This window comes from Saccostrea cucullata, unplaced genomic scaffold, assembly GCF_032062105.1.
Source record: "Saccostrea cucullata isolate Sc308-1 unplaced genomic scaffold, CSIRO_AGI_Scuc_v1 ctg2819, whole genome shotgun sequence".
In the NCBI taxonomy this organism is placed as follows: domain Eukaryota; kingdom Metazoa; phylum Mollusca; class Bivalvia; order Ostreida; family Ostreidae; genus Saccostrea; species Saccostrea cuccullata.
Genome location: NW_026940763.1, coordinates 60,879 through 77,023, shown reverse-complemented (window position 1 = coordinate 77,023; position 16,145 = coordinate 60,879). Strand labels below are relative to the sequence as shown.

The following is a 16,145-nucleotide window of genomic DNA, read 5'->3' as shown; positions in this document are numbered from 1 at the left end:
TTCCGATCGAGTACTCGGGTACTCGGTAAAAGTCTAAATAAATATGAACAAGTTAATTGATAACTGTAAAACATTGAAATAAAACCACATGGTCTGATGGGAGGTTTATACTGTAAATTATGACAACTTTGTGCCCGACGAAATTTAATCAAGTTCTAACAGAGCAGATTTACGATCTTCGTACACTTTTCGATCATTGATTTCATTAAAATTACGAGACGGTATGTTGTAGTTTGGTGCAACAATGGACATAAGATTTTTAAAACCTTTGCATTCAACCATTTGCATTAATTGGCACGTAATCAAACGCATCCATATCAACAATCGCACGTGCAATATCGTCTGTCTCTTTCCCCGAGAATCTACGGCTTCTGGAGAATTGACAAAATTATCTAATTCATTTAAACATACATAATAGACCTTGAACGATGTTCAATGAAAACAAATAATTAGAGCAAACTAAACATAAGGGTAGAAGACAGCCGAAGGTGAGAAAAGCCAGGTAGGTAGCAGGTGCTTGGTCACGGTAATTACTGTATAAACACTGCCACAGGCGATCACTGTCATTTAGAGGCTCAGGAAACCCTAATTACTGTATGTACAAGTGCAATGAACATTTTACGTTTAAAACCGATATTTTAATGCATTAATAAATAAGCTTAGAAATATTTAAAAATATACATCCGTGTAACCGAGTACCGATTTCAGTATTCGATACTCGGACGTTCGTTCGAGTACCCGGTTAACCGGGTACTCGTTGACATCCCTAGTAAAAACGAATGAATCTAAAAGAAAAATCATATTCTAACGAATCAAAGTAATAGTAAGATGTTTTCCCGTCAAGAATATATTCATTTTGTGGATGTTTAAATCGATACAATGAGCCATAGCGCATTTGATAGTCACTTTCGCCTACTCTAGTTGCGATTTTTTAAATTCATCGTTTAACTAAAATTTTGTCATACAAGGTTCATTTATACATGCCTTAAAGCAAATCACACACAAAAAAAATGATATTCCAATATTAATAGTTCTCATATGATAGATATAAAAATCGTTCGGTTTATATGGAGAATATAGTAAATACTGAGGTATCCCCCTAAACAATGACAAACGGTAGCAAAAGACCACCCTTAACCAGACAATCAACTTTTGAATAATTTTATTTGGATATGACTGCACTTCATTACATTTAGATAATTTTGGTTAAAGATTGTCTTCATATTGAAAATGTTGAAAACATGTATCTAATTTTTCTTCTCAAAATTATTTTAAGATTTAACAATCTGTCTTAAATTTGTCCAATCGATTACAATGACTTTGTGGCTTAGTGGTATGATTGCTGGATTGTGGACATAATGATCGTGTGTTCGAGTCTCACAGTATCTGTTTCTTTTCTACGCTTTTATTTTATTTTATTTTTTTGCTCTGTGCATTTTTCCTATGCTTTTCTTTTATTATTTTATAATACATGTATAAATAATATACAACATTACACCTTAAAAGTAAGTAAGTAAGTAAGTAAGTAAGTAAATTGTTTATTATAGTGACATGTGTTATACAGTACAATGAAAAACATTTAATACAATTAATATCCAAACACCCGGCCCATCGGACCTATATGTCACTTTTAACAAAATATATGAAAAATATATACACAAATATTACGCATGGCGTTTTTTATACAACAGAGATTGTCGGTGCATGTATGAAAGGTATAAATATTTTGAGGTCTGCCTGGGAAAATTTGTTAAAAGAAAATTTACACTATCTTGAACTGACATAGACAAAGTTGGGTTACATCTAATACTAGTAAATAAATCTGCTCTGAAATTGGAATATTCTGTACAATTTAATAAAAAGTGATACTCGTCTTCTATTTCATCTTTAGAACAAAAATTACATAACCTATCTTCTAATGATTCTCCTTTATATCTTCCACTTTCAACTCTAATTGGTAAAATTCCACATCTAAATTGAGCAAGAATAGATCTTTGAAATTTTGGAATATTCATTTCTAGGTAGTTTTCAGTATTAAAATGTGTTTTAAAATCTTTATACATACGTAATTTAGGTAGTTGTTTTATTTTTACTAGCCATTCATTCTCATAATTTAAAAGTAATCTTCGTTCAAATTCAACTATATCAAATAATAATAACCTATGATAAACATGTTCAGAATTCACCGATTCAAATAGAGATTTAATTTGCGACGTCCAGCTATATTTATTACACTGATTTAGTTCCCACAAGAAAGCATGTTTTGTTATGCGGTTGTCCTCCATGGTCAGTAAACGATTCCAGTATCGTACAGCGTTAATGTAGTGTCTATGGAAAGGCAGCTTCGAAATTTTTTACGTGAACTTTTAGACCAGTCATATTTTTTGGAATCTTACACTCCATTTCCTTTGTTATAACATTACACAATTCTTTCTATGTTCTATCAATGTTTACTTGTGATTCACGACACGTCTCAATGCTTCTGATTATATTCAATAAACAAGTTCTTGTGTTTGTTGAGGACATAAAAGATTGAGGGATACATCGCATTTTGTATTTCTTGAATGGGGGTGGGGAGTCTGTATTTTTGTGTCCGGTTGATTTTAAATCCTCTCTTAAATCTCTTATCTTAAAATCAAACATTAGAAATCCATGATCGGGAATTCGACAGTTTTCACCCTGTAAGTTTACTAATCCAGCATTTTCAACAATCTCATTACACGAAATTATCCGGAAATCTGAGCACTGATAATAAACATCATGCGGAACACAAATATAGTCGACCACGGAGTGTCCTCTTGTAGATCGAAATGTATAATCATTTGACTCATCACCAAATCTACCATTCAGAATGCAGAATTTACAGTCATTAAGAAATTCTATGAATGAGTTTCCATGTTGATTTTGCACACTATCAATGTATAGTTTGGGGGGTATACTATCAAGGTCCTTATCAAAGTCATGTATATTCCCAATGCGTGCATTCAAGTCGCCACATATAAATATTGCATCAGTATCATACTGCATGTAAATCTGAGTAAGGAGGTGTGAGAAAAAGGATGACGCATCACGACCCCATGGTGAACTTTCAGGTGGTAAGTAGCAAGAAAATACAACAAATGTGAAGTCTGATTGTTTGTTTGTAAACTTTACTCCTAGAATTCCATCCACTGAGTTGTCTATTGTGTATATTTTATAATCCATACTTAAACGCTCTTTGATCAATAACCCAACTCCACCAGATCCTTTCGGTGCTTTCACGTGTACGTTAGATCGGTTAAGGCCTCTCTATTTATACCCAGCTACATCTAAATTATCTTTGTTTAGTAAATGGGTTTCATTAATAGATACAATGTCACAATCTTTGTATTTTACAATTTCTGATCTTAGTTCATGATTTTTATTTGTCCAGCCACAAACGTTTAGATGTCCTATACGTATTGTTTCGACAGGTCGGGGGGATTCCTAATCCGTGTTTTCATCTCTCATGTTTTGCTGATCATGTACAGGTGTTTTCCTAACAATGCGACCATTTGCTGTTATTCTATAATCTCTACCATTCGGAATTTCACTGAGGATAGTTCTCGCATTTAGTTCAATTAATCTCTCTGTGTGGGACTTACTTGATCGCAAGGAAACCGAGTTGTAGCCTTCGATCTCGCTAAGTCGACGCTTTGCCTTAAGCACTCGAATTTTCTCATCAACCCCAGCAAAACAACAATTATTAGAATAATAATTGTATTTATGTATTTAATGCGATAATTTGTTTGGAGGTTTTCGGAAACATTTACGTTGGTAAATTGTGAAAATTCTCAGATCCACGCCTTGCCTAATTGTAATGGAATGTGTAAGGTCACGTGGTCAGCTCAGCGAGTCATTCACACTCGCGCGCTCACCACCGCTAACATGAAGCACGTCTATTTTGAAGAAGGCTTTAATGACAAAGAAGTAAAAACAAATATACAATTGGAAATCAGGACCCATTCTTTGCCGGGAATCCATTTTTGGCGTCATAGAGGGTTTCTGGCATGACCTAAACTATCTGGGTCCTGATGGTGTAAATCTGTGCTGCACCCCCTCGCACGACCAACCTATGCGGAAGTTCCTTTGAAGTATAAGGAATGCAGTTATTCAATCGCCAAGCTTATTAAGGCCAGTATAACTTTTTGTCTCATTCTACATGAATTGCACACTGGGGTGCTTATGTTTGTGGTAGGCTACCAAGTTTTAAGGTCATAAGAGAGAATTAATTGCTCTGTCAGTCAGTGCTGTTCGTTAAAGGCTAGTTGATGTCTTGATGGCTGTTTGCTGTTAGGCAATAAAATCAATGTTCGAAATATTTAGAATCATGCATGCATGTTTGGTGAACTTGTTACTGACGAGACATATTCAGGACCAGGTGGCTCATAATGACAATGGTTTCGTCTTATGAAGCAGTTATTTATCTGGGCATTGTTTCGCATTATCTCGTTTCTTTATTGTTTATTCTTTCGTACAATATAGGTAGGAAACTAGAAGTCAAAGTATATATTCTGTCTGATTATTATTAATTACAATCGGTATGACGTTTAGGTCTTATGTACTTATCGTTTGGAAGTAGAGGTACACAGTCAACATATGAACCTACCCACGTGTTAAGCAATAGTGCAGAGTAGGCCGCATATAAGTACTCATTGTATGGGAGTCTAGGTGCAAAGTTTATATGTGCCTACCCATGTTTAACAATGGTACGGAGTAGGCCGCATATAAGTACTCATTGTATGGGAGTCTAGGTGCAAAGTTTATCTGTGCTTACCCATGTTTAACAATGGTACGGAGTAGGCCGCATATAAGTACTCATTGTATGGGAGTCTAGGTGCAAAGTTTATATGTGCCTACCCATGTTTAACAATGGTACGGAGTAGGCCGCATATAAGTACTCATTGTATGGGAGTCTAGGTGCAAAGTTTATCTGTGCCTACCCATGTTTAACAATGGTACGGAGTAGGCCGCATATATGTACTCAGTGTATGGGAGTCTAGGTGCAAAGTTTATCTGTGCCTACCCATGTTTAACAATGGTACAGAGTTAAGGCCGCATATATGTACTCATTGTATGGGAGTCTAGGTGCAAAGTTTATCTGTGCTTACCCATGTTTAACAATGGTACAGAGTTAAGGCCGCATATATGTACTCATTGTATGGGAGTTTTAGGTACAAAGTTTATCTGTGCCTACCCATGTTTAACATTGGTACGGAGTAGGCCGCATATATGTACTTATTGTGTGGGAGTTTAGGTTCAAAGTTGTTATGTACCTATCTATCCAAGTATTAAATAATAGTACAGAATTGTAGTCTTCCTTCGTGTTTTTTTTTTTTTTTTTTTTTACCAGTCGCACTTGATTAAATGGTTTTGTCTATCAAGTTTCTAAACTGTGCTTATGTTTATGGTTTGTACCTAGGGATAAACATTGGATTTATAAGTTCTATATTGTTTTATTGCTAATGATTGTTTGAGGAAGTTCAATTGCGATTGCACTGTGTGCTTCACTTAAGTAATTGTTGATACGTTACCCAGTGTTTAGTTGAATTAAATTTTTCATTAATTTGCACATATCGTAAGGCGACAAGATATATAAAGTGATTGTTGGGTAACAGGTAAACATTATAATCAAGATTCTATCATTTTGGTATGTTTTACACGATTTTAGTATTGTTTTCGGTTAGCAATAGTACAGAGTATGCCGCATATATGTACTAATTGTGTGGGAGTTTTTGGGTACAAGTTTATTTGTGCCTACCCACAGTTTTAAGCAATAGAACAGAGTAGGCCGCATATATGTACTTATTGTGTGGGAGTTTTGGGTACAAAGTTTATCTGTGCCTACGCACGGTGTTTATCAATAGCACAGAGTAAGCCGCGTATATGTTCTTATTGTGTGGGAGTCTAGGGTTCATTATTTATTTGTACCTATCCACATGTATAAGATAAGAACAAGGCTAAGGGTTTCTTTGTACCAGTAACAGTTTATGTCGTGTTATATTTTTTGATTTGGAGATTTTTTAAGTTAATTGTGGTCGAAGAAATGAAATTTCTCAAGATCAATGGCTTTAATTCGTTGTGCATTGGCATACCTATGTTCAAGGAGTTTGTTCCTGGTATCCTTGTAGATTTTACATATATACCAATAAGATGTAGTTATCCATTTGTTTGCACATTATGACATTTGCGTCTAATGTGGCAGGATTTCATTTAGTGTAGAGTTATCCGTACGCTTAGTGTTCATGTTTTGTGCGGAGTTTATATGTATGCATATGGGTCGAAGTTATCCATACTTTCACTGTTTGGTTTTAAAGTATATATGCCCTATTACATCTAAACATAGTGGCAACTTCATTTCATGTTCATTGCAGTCAATTGCAAGAAAGAGTATCACAATACTTCTTAGTTGCTACAAATTACGTGTTACAAATAGTGGTATCTCCTATACATGTGACATGTTATTCTTTTGTAATGGAGTTAACATATTTATTCTGATTTATCGACATTTCTTTAATTTTCTATTTGATAAAATTGGTAGAATCATGGAATATGTAGAATTTCGTCAAAGCGAATCCTCTCAGCAGAGAATTAATCGATTATTATCAGTATGATTGTAATACAATATATATTTGCTATAACGGTTAGTCTACAGGAGGAAATTTACTCTTTCTGTTCAATGTTGCTACATTTAGTGTTTCTATGAGCATGATAATGTACATGATGTATCACTTTGTTTACAACTCAGTTGTTGGTTTTTGGCGTCCTTTCTTTAAATGACACCTTAGACTTAAAAGTATTCATATAATTTTCATGTTTAAGTTGCAGATGCTTTTGATGAATTTGCCAGTGTGCAAATTTGCTACATCCTAGCAGCCCGAGTGAAGAGGAAGCGTAGCTATAACTATTAATAGCCCAGAGAGCCTAGCAGAATTGTGCCGGATGCCATGAATGTTAATGACACAGGTATAACCGTCTAAATTTTGCCTTCACTATTCTGATGTATAATACGGAACTCCAATATGCAGCTTTAACAGATTTATTAACAAAGGGGACAGGCTCCGCCATATAGCGGACGAGAGCGCTGTCCAGCGTGGCTGTCGTGGAGAAAGCCAACCGATAACTGAATAAAATGTACAAAACAGCAAATTACATACAATTACATAATATTTACAATAGTTATTTATCAATCAATTAAGCAATTATTTGTATCGTCCAGAGATAAATGTTTACTCAAGTCTTTAACTCTGAAGTCCTTGACACCTGTTCAATTTATAATTAATCTGCCCGGAGGCGCTTTGATCTTTGTCCCGGATTAACACTAATTTCCTTGGTCACATTTAACACTAATTTCCTTGGTCACATTTGGTCCTCCTCCGGCTAAGAAATGTCCTCATTTCTGCTAAAACATAACTTTATACACAATAAACACACGGGTAGAATATGAAGTCACAAATATGTAATCAGCATCAAAGCAGTAAGGACTGTGTGACCTATCAGGACAAATGGAGTAGCTGTAGTCATTTAACAATATAAAATAATAGCATGCCAAAATTTGTGCAACACTGTGTCAGAATTATATATATATATAAAAAATAATTAAACAAACTTATAATTGAAGTACCCTTTTTGCTATAATACAGAGGGGCCGTAATAATATATATTTTTTTCTAGCATAATTTTATTGGTGTATATTTAATTACATTTATGAAACATAGACAGCACACTAAATGCAGGTTATAGAATTATAAAAAGGAATCAAATCTATACCACACCTTTCTTGACTAGCCAATAAATGTTCTTGAAAATAGGGAAAGAAATATATATTTCTGCACGATAAAGCACCCTTAAATTGAGCTACAAAATCCAACCAACTGCAAAAGTACCAACAAAGCAACTGCTGAAATGGTAAACTTTCTCATTTATTGCATTTTTTTTTGTTAGAAAACGCACGAGGTAATTAAAAGTTTAAGTTTGTCGAAGAATTAAGCTGTAAATTATCATTTTAGATCTCACGTATATAATAGTTGACTTTCGTATCTATTACAAAATTGTTTCTAGACTGAATGTTTTTTTTTTTTTAAACTCGGGTACCTAAATGAAAATCAATGAATTATCTGGTAACAATACAAGACAACAGAATTTGAAATGAACTGTAAAAGATGACCAGTCTCTTACAAGATCAAAGTGAATGCTAAAAGTGGGTGGTCACTCCAACTAGTAACAAACACTGGGTCTAAAAGAAAATTAAAATTAACATATAATTGCAATTATGATTTTCATTTACGATCTGAGCCTGCGTTTCCTACGTCGATTGTTCAAGGTGCGCGTTGAATGAAATTGTCGCAAACTCTCATGTGGTAAGTTTTCACGAGGTTCCCATGTTTTTTCATCATAGCCTTTCCATTTAATTAAGTAACGCAATGATCTACCCTGGCCTTTGCATTTGATGATCTTTTCTATGTCATAAAAATCATTTTGTTGCGCTTGATTTGACGGAGTTTGCACTTTTTGCTGGACAACTGGAGCCTGTCCGTCGTTTTGTCTGTGGGCAGTTTGGTTGTCATTTTGTGTATTTGGCTGATCAGAAATATCTTCGATTTCCTCGGGATTGAGATCCTGACGTTTGTCTACATTGTCAGGTGGATTGGTCGGTCGGGTGGCTGGATCGTGATAGGTTTTTAGCCAATTAGCGTGGACTGATGCCCGTAGAATTTTATGGTCTGAGCAGCGTCTCAAACGATATGCGTAGTTGCCGAAATCGTCACAAATATAATAAGGTCCCACCCATTTTTTGGTGAGTTTTGGCGAAAAACCGGGAGTTGTGCGCTTGCAATAGAGCCAAACTCGATCATTAATTTGAAAAGCAGGCACTTTAGTACTCTTGTCGAATTGTTCTTTGTATTTATTTTGGGCGTTTTGGATATTTTTGGACGCAATTTCCCGAGCAATGGAAAGGTCTTGACAGATAGACTGGAATTCATGTTCGGCATTTCGACCAACCCTCTGCATTGCATCCGGCCTCAACATAACGTCTATAGGCATCCTAGCCTCTCTACCGAATACCAGATAATACGGCGAATATCCCGTTGACTGAGTAGCTACAGTTGTCCTGTAGGACATCATAACGCTAGGAAGGATTTTTGCCCAGTTTGTCTGATTTTTATCACAGTAAATTCTGAGAGTTTGCGCTATAGTAGAATTCATGCGCTCTGTGGCAGCATTTGATTCGGGGTGGTAACTACTTGTTTGAATTTTAGTAATTTGAAATATATCACACAATTCTTTGATAATTTTTGACATGAAGTTTTGTCCCCTATCGCTTACAAAGGAGCGCGGCGCACCGTAGCGGCAAATGATATTGTCATACAAAATGCGCGCAATTTCAGAAGCCGATCCAGATGTAAGGGGAAATGCTTCACACCATTTGCTATAAGAGCAAACGACGAGTAGAATTTGGTTGTACCCTTCAGTCGTTTTGGGCAAGTTACATAGAATGTCCATATGCATTCGCGAGAAAATACCTTCGGCAGGAAGCGGTTGAAGTGGGGCTTTTCGCGCGTGTGGATTGTTTTTAGCCGTTTGACAATCTAAACAAGTTTGTACATAGGTTTTAATATCTTCCCACATGCGCTTCCAAAAGTATTTGAGGCGAATAGTGTTGTATGTTCGCTCATGACCGGGATGACCTGACATAAGGGAGTCATGGTAAGACCTTAAGATGTCGTCTCTTAAACTTCTAGGGACGACGAGCTGTTTTATTACACGCTCGGACAAGTGACCTTTCCCTCTTGGATGATACAAGTGAAACAGTATTCTATCATCCATAATATAGTGATTAGATTCTTTCAGTAAGTGATCTGCGGCCTGCTTGTCATCTGGCAATATTTCGTTCTCAAGGTACTGTATCAAGGGAAGCAAAGAAACATCTTCACTTTGAGCATTCCGGATTTGCTCGCCGCTTAAAGTAGTGGTTTGTAGCAAATTTTGAACTGGATCTAAGTCCACGTACCGTTTCTCAGCGTCAAACAGTGCTGCTAAAACACCGGGTTCTTCGTCTAGAATGTCAGGTTCAACTGAATCTACTTCAGGAGGCGTGTTGTTTGAATGAACGGCTTCTACCGGAACTGGTTCAGCATTATAAACTCGCCGACTGAGCGCATCTGCATTTAGATTGACCTTGCCAGGACGATAATGAATTTCAAAATTGTAAGTTTGAAGAAAAATCGACCATCTCGCCAAGCGACCTGTACTCTCTTTGATTTTGTGCAGATACTGCAAAGCAATATGATCTGTATATACGTGAAATTTCGCATTCGCAAGATACACATGATACTGTTTGATCGCCTCGACGAGTGCTAAACATTCGCGATCTTTGACATCCCACTTACGCTCCGCCGGCCTAAGCGCACGGCCACCGTAAGCTACTACGCGTTCGCGTCCACTCGCATCTTTTTGCGCCAGAACGTACCCTATGGCATGACCCGAGGCGTCCGTGTTTAGAATGAATTCTTTTTCAAAATCTGGGTAAGCCAAAACAGGGGGAGAGACAAGTTTCTGTTTTAGGGCTTCGAAAGCTGTCTGACACATTTCAGACCATTGAAATTTTGTATCTTTTGTTAATAATTGATATAAGGGTGTTGCAGTTTTAGCAAAATTTTTAATGAACTTTCTGTAATAATTGCAAAGCCCCATGAACATGCGAACCTCTTTGACATTTGTTGGTCGCGGAAATGTTTGAACTGCATCTGTTTTTGTAGTATCAACCGCAATGCCGTTTTTTGAAATGACGTGACCCAAATACTCGACTTGTTTGCATGCGAATTTGCACTTTGCGGGATTTAATTTTAGATTTGCTTCTCGAAGTTTGTTAAAAAGAGCCGACAGATGAAGTAAATGTTCGGAAACTGTGCGGCTAAATATGAGAATATCGTCAACATAGACAAGAGCGCATTTCCAGTTTAAATCGCGCAAAACCTCATTCATGACAATTGAAAAAGTGCCAGGACTATTTGCTAGTCCGAACGGAAGTCGTGTAAACTGATGAACGCCTCTGTGTGTTACAAACGCCGTTTTTTGTTTTGAGTTTTCATCTAGTTCTATCTGCCAAAAGCCTTGCCTCATATCTAGAACGCTGAAAATTTGAGCTTTACTTTCTCCCAAGGTGTCTAAAACATCGTCCAAGCGCGGTAACGGACAAGTGATAGGTCGGGTAACGGCATTTAACTTCCGGTAGTCTACAGCAAACCGCAACTGACCATTCTTTTTAGGCACCATAACGACAGGACTCTGCCACGGTGAAATAGACTGTTCAATGTAGCCGTTTTGTTCCATTTCGTCAATTTGTCTTGAAATTTCTTCCTTAACTTTAGGATTTGCGCGGTACGGATATTGTTTTATGGGCTTTGCATCGCCGGTTTCTATTTGGTGCTTATAGATATTGCAACTACCTAATTCTGAAACATCTTTAGCAAAAGCGTCCCTGTTTTGTCCTATCATTGTCAGTAACTGACTCTTCTGCTCTGCAGAGAGGTCAGAATTATTTACATCTACGCCTAGCTCGCGTGCAACATTTTGAAAGTATAGACTATTGTCTTCATTTGTATTTGACGCTACTGCTATGTCAACAGCAGAGTCGTGAAGTTCACCTAACACCGTTCTATTGTCAACTTTTGAGAAATTACCAACAACACAATTCTTTGGTAAAACAACATTTGCATTTGTCGGATTAAGCAGCTCAATACAAGCACGTTTTGACTGAGATTGTACCAGACACCTAGCGGCCATGACATTGTTGTGTCCAATTAGGCTAGCTTTAGGTTCTATAACACCTGCCACATGACCTCCTGGGATATCTTTAATTTTAACAGGTATAACTGTGCGTGACCTTGGGACCAAAGTTACCTTAGCTATGACTTTGACTAAGCTTAAGGCATCCTCGTTAGACTGAGTGTCCGAGAGTTGGACCTCTGTCATACCACCCTGCAATACTAAAGTTTGGTTGGCAAAGTCTAAGTTAGCTTTTTGCGCTCTCAGAAAATCTCGTCCGAGAATAATTGACATGCCTAAATCTTCAATTAAGTGAAATTCTTGTACCATGTCTAGATTTCCTATGCGAATTGGTAGGGACACTGCTCCTATTACTCTCATGACTGAACCACTGACACCTCTGACCATGTAAAACTGGGGTTTGGTAATCTTAAATTGCTTTGACAATTGTGACCTTCTATACAAGGACTCTCGCAGAATAGAAATACCAGCACCACTATCAACCAAAGCGGGCAAGATCTGATCTCCAATTTTTACACTAACTTTGCATTTATCAGTGCTGCTTGAATCTACAGATAATGTAGGGGGGATTTTGTTTTGTTTTGAGATATTTGGAACTTGAGATACTTTTAGCTTCTGAAAGAAATCATGTACAAATTTCAAATGTTCATTTTGACTCATTTTTCGTTCATTTTTGATTGAATTTGAAACACCTGACACAGCTGCTACACTCTGAGTATACTGATTTTGCCCTTTTTGAGCAGAGTTACCCTTAGATTTCATCTGAACATTTTGGAATTTAGAATCAAAGTTAGTGCTACTCCATTTATTTTTATCTTGATCACACATACCTTTGACTAAATTTGGGAGCTGTAGTTTGTCTATTGCATTCGCACAGGCGTCGATGACAGCTTTTTCTATCTCCTCTTTTTCCTCTCGCTGAATGTCATCTCGGAAGCGGCGAATTCCCTCAGAATGTCGGGCTGCTTTCACTGCATCTGGTTTGTCCTGATCCTGGTACATGTGGTACTGTAGATAAAAATCCTGCCTTAGTTCTGGTCGCAGTCCATTTGTGAGCGCGGCGCTCAGGCATCTGTTTGCCCCTTCTCCGGCCCATAACGCGTATCTTTCGAGTCTAGCTAGATACGATGATACGGACTCATTCTGCTTCTGTTTTGCGTGGAAATAATTTTGTATAGCATCACTTTTGTCAAAATAAGTTGGTCCGTAACGATCTAAGAAGGCACTGAATAGATGTTCACAATTACTCTTAACGTCTGCGTTAAGTCCCATATACCATACAATGGCCGAGTGTTCTAAAAACAATGGGAAAGCTCTTACGATCTCTACATCTGTCCATTGCCGAAATGATGCATACAGCTTGAACATTTGGAGCCAAAGATCCGCATCTGCGATGGTGTGCGCACAAAATTTATCCGGTCGGGGAACCTCCATTACGCTGATTTTGGGGGAATTAGCGTCACTGGGTAGGCACTCGCTGGCAATGAGAGGGCGGAAAAGACCGGATTCTCCCCAAATATAACCGTCTAAATTTTGCCTTCACTATTCTGATGTATAATACGGAACTCCAATATGCAGCTTTAACAGATTTATTAACAAAGGGGACAGGCTCCGCCATATAGCGGACGAGAGCGCTGTCCAGCGTGGCTGTCGTGGAGAAAGCCAACCGATAACTGAATAAAATGTACAAAACAGCAAATTACATACAATTACATAATATTTACAATAGTTATTTATCAATCAATTAAGCAATTATTTGTATCGTCCAGAGATAAATGTTTACTCAAGTCTTTAACTCTGAAGTCCTTGACACCTGTTCAATTTATAATTAATCTGCCCGGAGGCGCTTTGATCTTTGTCCCGGATTAACACTAATTTCCTTGGTCACATTTAACACTAATTTCCTTGGTCACACAGGTTTGAACTGTTTAACAAATATTGACTCAGCGAGCGGTTCTATCTAACAAATTGCATAAGATCCGCACCGCCGATGGATAATGTCCTAAACCAGCCCGTCCACTAGTGTTTTCTAAATACATTTTGACTTTACCAACAACTTTCATGCTATCAGCCGGTATAAGATCCATGTGTTTGCTAGCTAAACTGCTTGCAGTGCTGCTACAGGTGTGCCCCAAATCAGCCGGGTAACCAGGATATCAACTACCGTTGTTTCACAAAGCATCCATACCAGCTAGAGCATTCAATTTGGTTTCGAATAAAACATTTACAGGCGAGTCAGCAAGTAAATTATATACGAAGATCCCTCCCTCCATAATATTTCAAATAAGTTCCCTATATAGCTAGTAAATATAGGTTTAATTTATTTTTATAAATTAGTACAGACCCCATGCACGGTCAGTACATTAAATGAAAGGATTTTCAATTTATGTCCCTTTTCGGAAATTAAGCATTGTCAGGCTAGAATACAATAATAATAATTATAATAAATTATTTTAAAATGTTTCTAATAGACAGCATAATGAAAGACATTGTTTTGATTTACTAGCTCATGTTGTACATTGTACGTTTCTGCGGTCTTTATCTTTAAATATTGATTTGCATTAATTAACCCCATGTAAAATTTTCTCAATCATTTATTTATATAAATGTTCTATTAATTTTCAGTCTTGTTTGACATCTGTAGTTGAAAGATAATCCGTTTTCTTTTGATGTTTAGGAAGGGCATTTTTGCACATGGTGGCAGTATTTCATTCTTGACATCTCTTTCCTGTCTGACGATAGCAATGTTATAAACTCATTCTTGTTATCAAATTTATGGTTAGATCCTAGGATTGCGTTCTTTGAATTTGCTATGCTTAGCTCTACCTAATTTCAGTGTGGTAAATTAATGTCTTACGGATTCCCTATGCTCATGAAATTTTCTATCCTTAATTTTAATTGGCCGGTCAGTTTGAAAGTAGGCAGAGTTGTCAAAGAACCGATTTGTGAGTTTGTAAGGAAGGCAATCTAGGAACATTATTGTGTTATTCAGTTTTGTATTCTATCTACGAAAGTTGTTCCAAAGTGAAATTTAGATTTTTAGACTTACAATAAATTCTGAACTTTAGAACCAACTTTTCAATTGACACAATATTACATGGTGAATTTAGTATAATCTAGGAATGTTACACTCTATTCGAAACGCTTAGGAACATAATGAATTAACCTTCATCGTGTAAAACTTTTTTATACTTTTTGGAATAGAAGTATGGTAGATTCCTCCATGAGAAGGGCATACTTCATGGAATTAATGGATGCAACTGTAAACCTATAGGGTTTAGCACAGACATATTGTATGAACATTTTAAACTTAGACAATATTAATATCATAATCATTTTAGTTTTTAGCAGTTAAAATAAAATGAGATAAAGGTTTATTAAATCAGAATGGATATTATTAGTGACGCAGATTCGGTGACTTTATAATTGGGAAAAGGACTTTAATTTTATAAACAATTATTATCTTGTCAAAACAAATTGGATTTTGTTGTTGTTCAAATACACTATAATTTGGTAGATCATTTTGTAATGAAATTGATCCGAATAGACCAATCAAGCCCATCGATAGTAAGTAATAAAATTTGAACGGAAATACAATGTTATTATTAAGAGTTTTGACTAAGAGCAATAAAATTGGGGACTTTGAAGTAAATAAGTAAAAGAGCTTAAGGCTAGAACTCCTGTGGTGCAGAGATGGGGACTGAGCCCATAAATATTAGTAATGAGTGTTTACCTGTATTCGAGGGTGGTGCCATGTTGGGGTTCATAGGTCAACGGACAGACCTACGGACAAAGCGTAGGTGGTTAGTGATGGTGAATTATCCAATGAAATACATTTTTATATCTGGGACCATGAATACCCACTGAGCACAAAATACCCTGTTTTAGTCAGAAAAGAGTATTCCCGGTCTTATTCTGAAATTACCAACTCTCTCTTATTCTATTTTCGGGAATCAATCTTTTGGACTTTTGTTTATTTATTTATTTATTTGGAGTTCGGTCTTAAACTCTTTATCTTTTGGACGGACCCTTTGGATATCTACATAAAAAGTGTATTGGTCTTTTCTGATCATATTTCAGGAACGAATATTTCTAAAACTATACGATCACGGAAAAATTGTAAATTGGATTTATTAATAAACTTTTGAAATCGACAAAAGAGTTGTCATTGGCTTACATCCTACAAGTCAATTTGGTGCTCGTTGACCAGGATTTGCGAAGTACTGAAAATCAATTAACGTTTGTGATCAAGACTGAAAAAGGACTGTGAATATTATTAATGCTCGGAACGAGGAATGGAAAAATATTACCAAGTCAATTCGGTACTTACGACCAAG

The 16,145-nt window shown here is 36.6% G+C and overlaps 1 long non-coding RNA gene across 1 annotated transcript; it reads right to left on the bottom strand.

Moving 5' to 3' along the window:
- Positions 1-1,522: 1,522 nt before the first annotated feature.
- On the bottom strand, positions 1,523-2,025 carry LOC134256255 (uncharacterized). Its single transcript, XR_009989691.1, has 2 exons — positions 1,970-2,025; positions 1,523-1,924 (listed from the first exon to the last, which is right to left on the bottom strand). It is a non-coding gene; the product is annotated as an uncharacterized LOC134256255 (long non-coding RNA).
- Between the last annotated feature and the right edge of the window lie 14,120 nt (positions 2,026-16,145).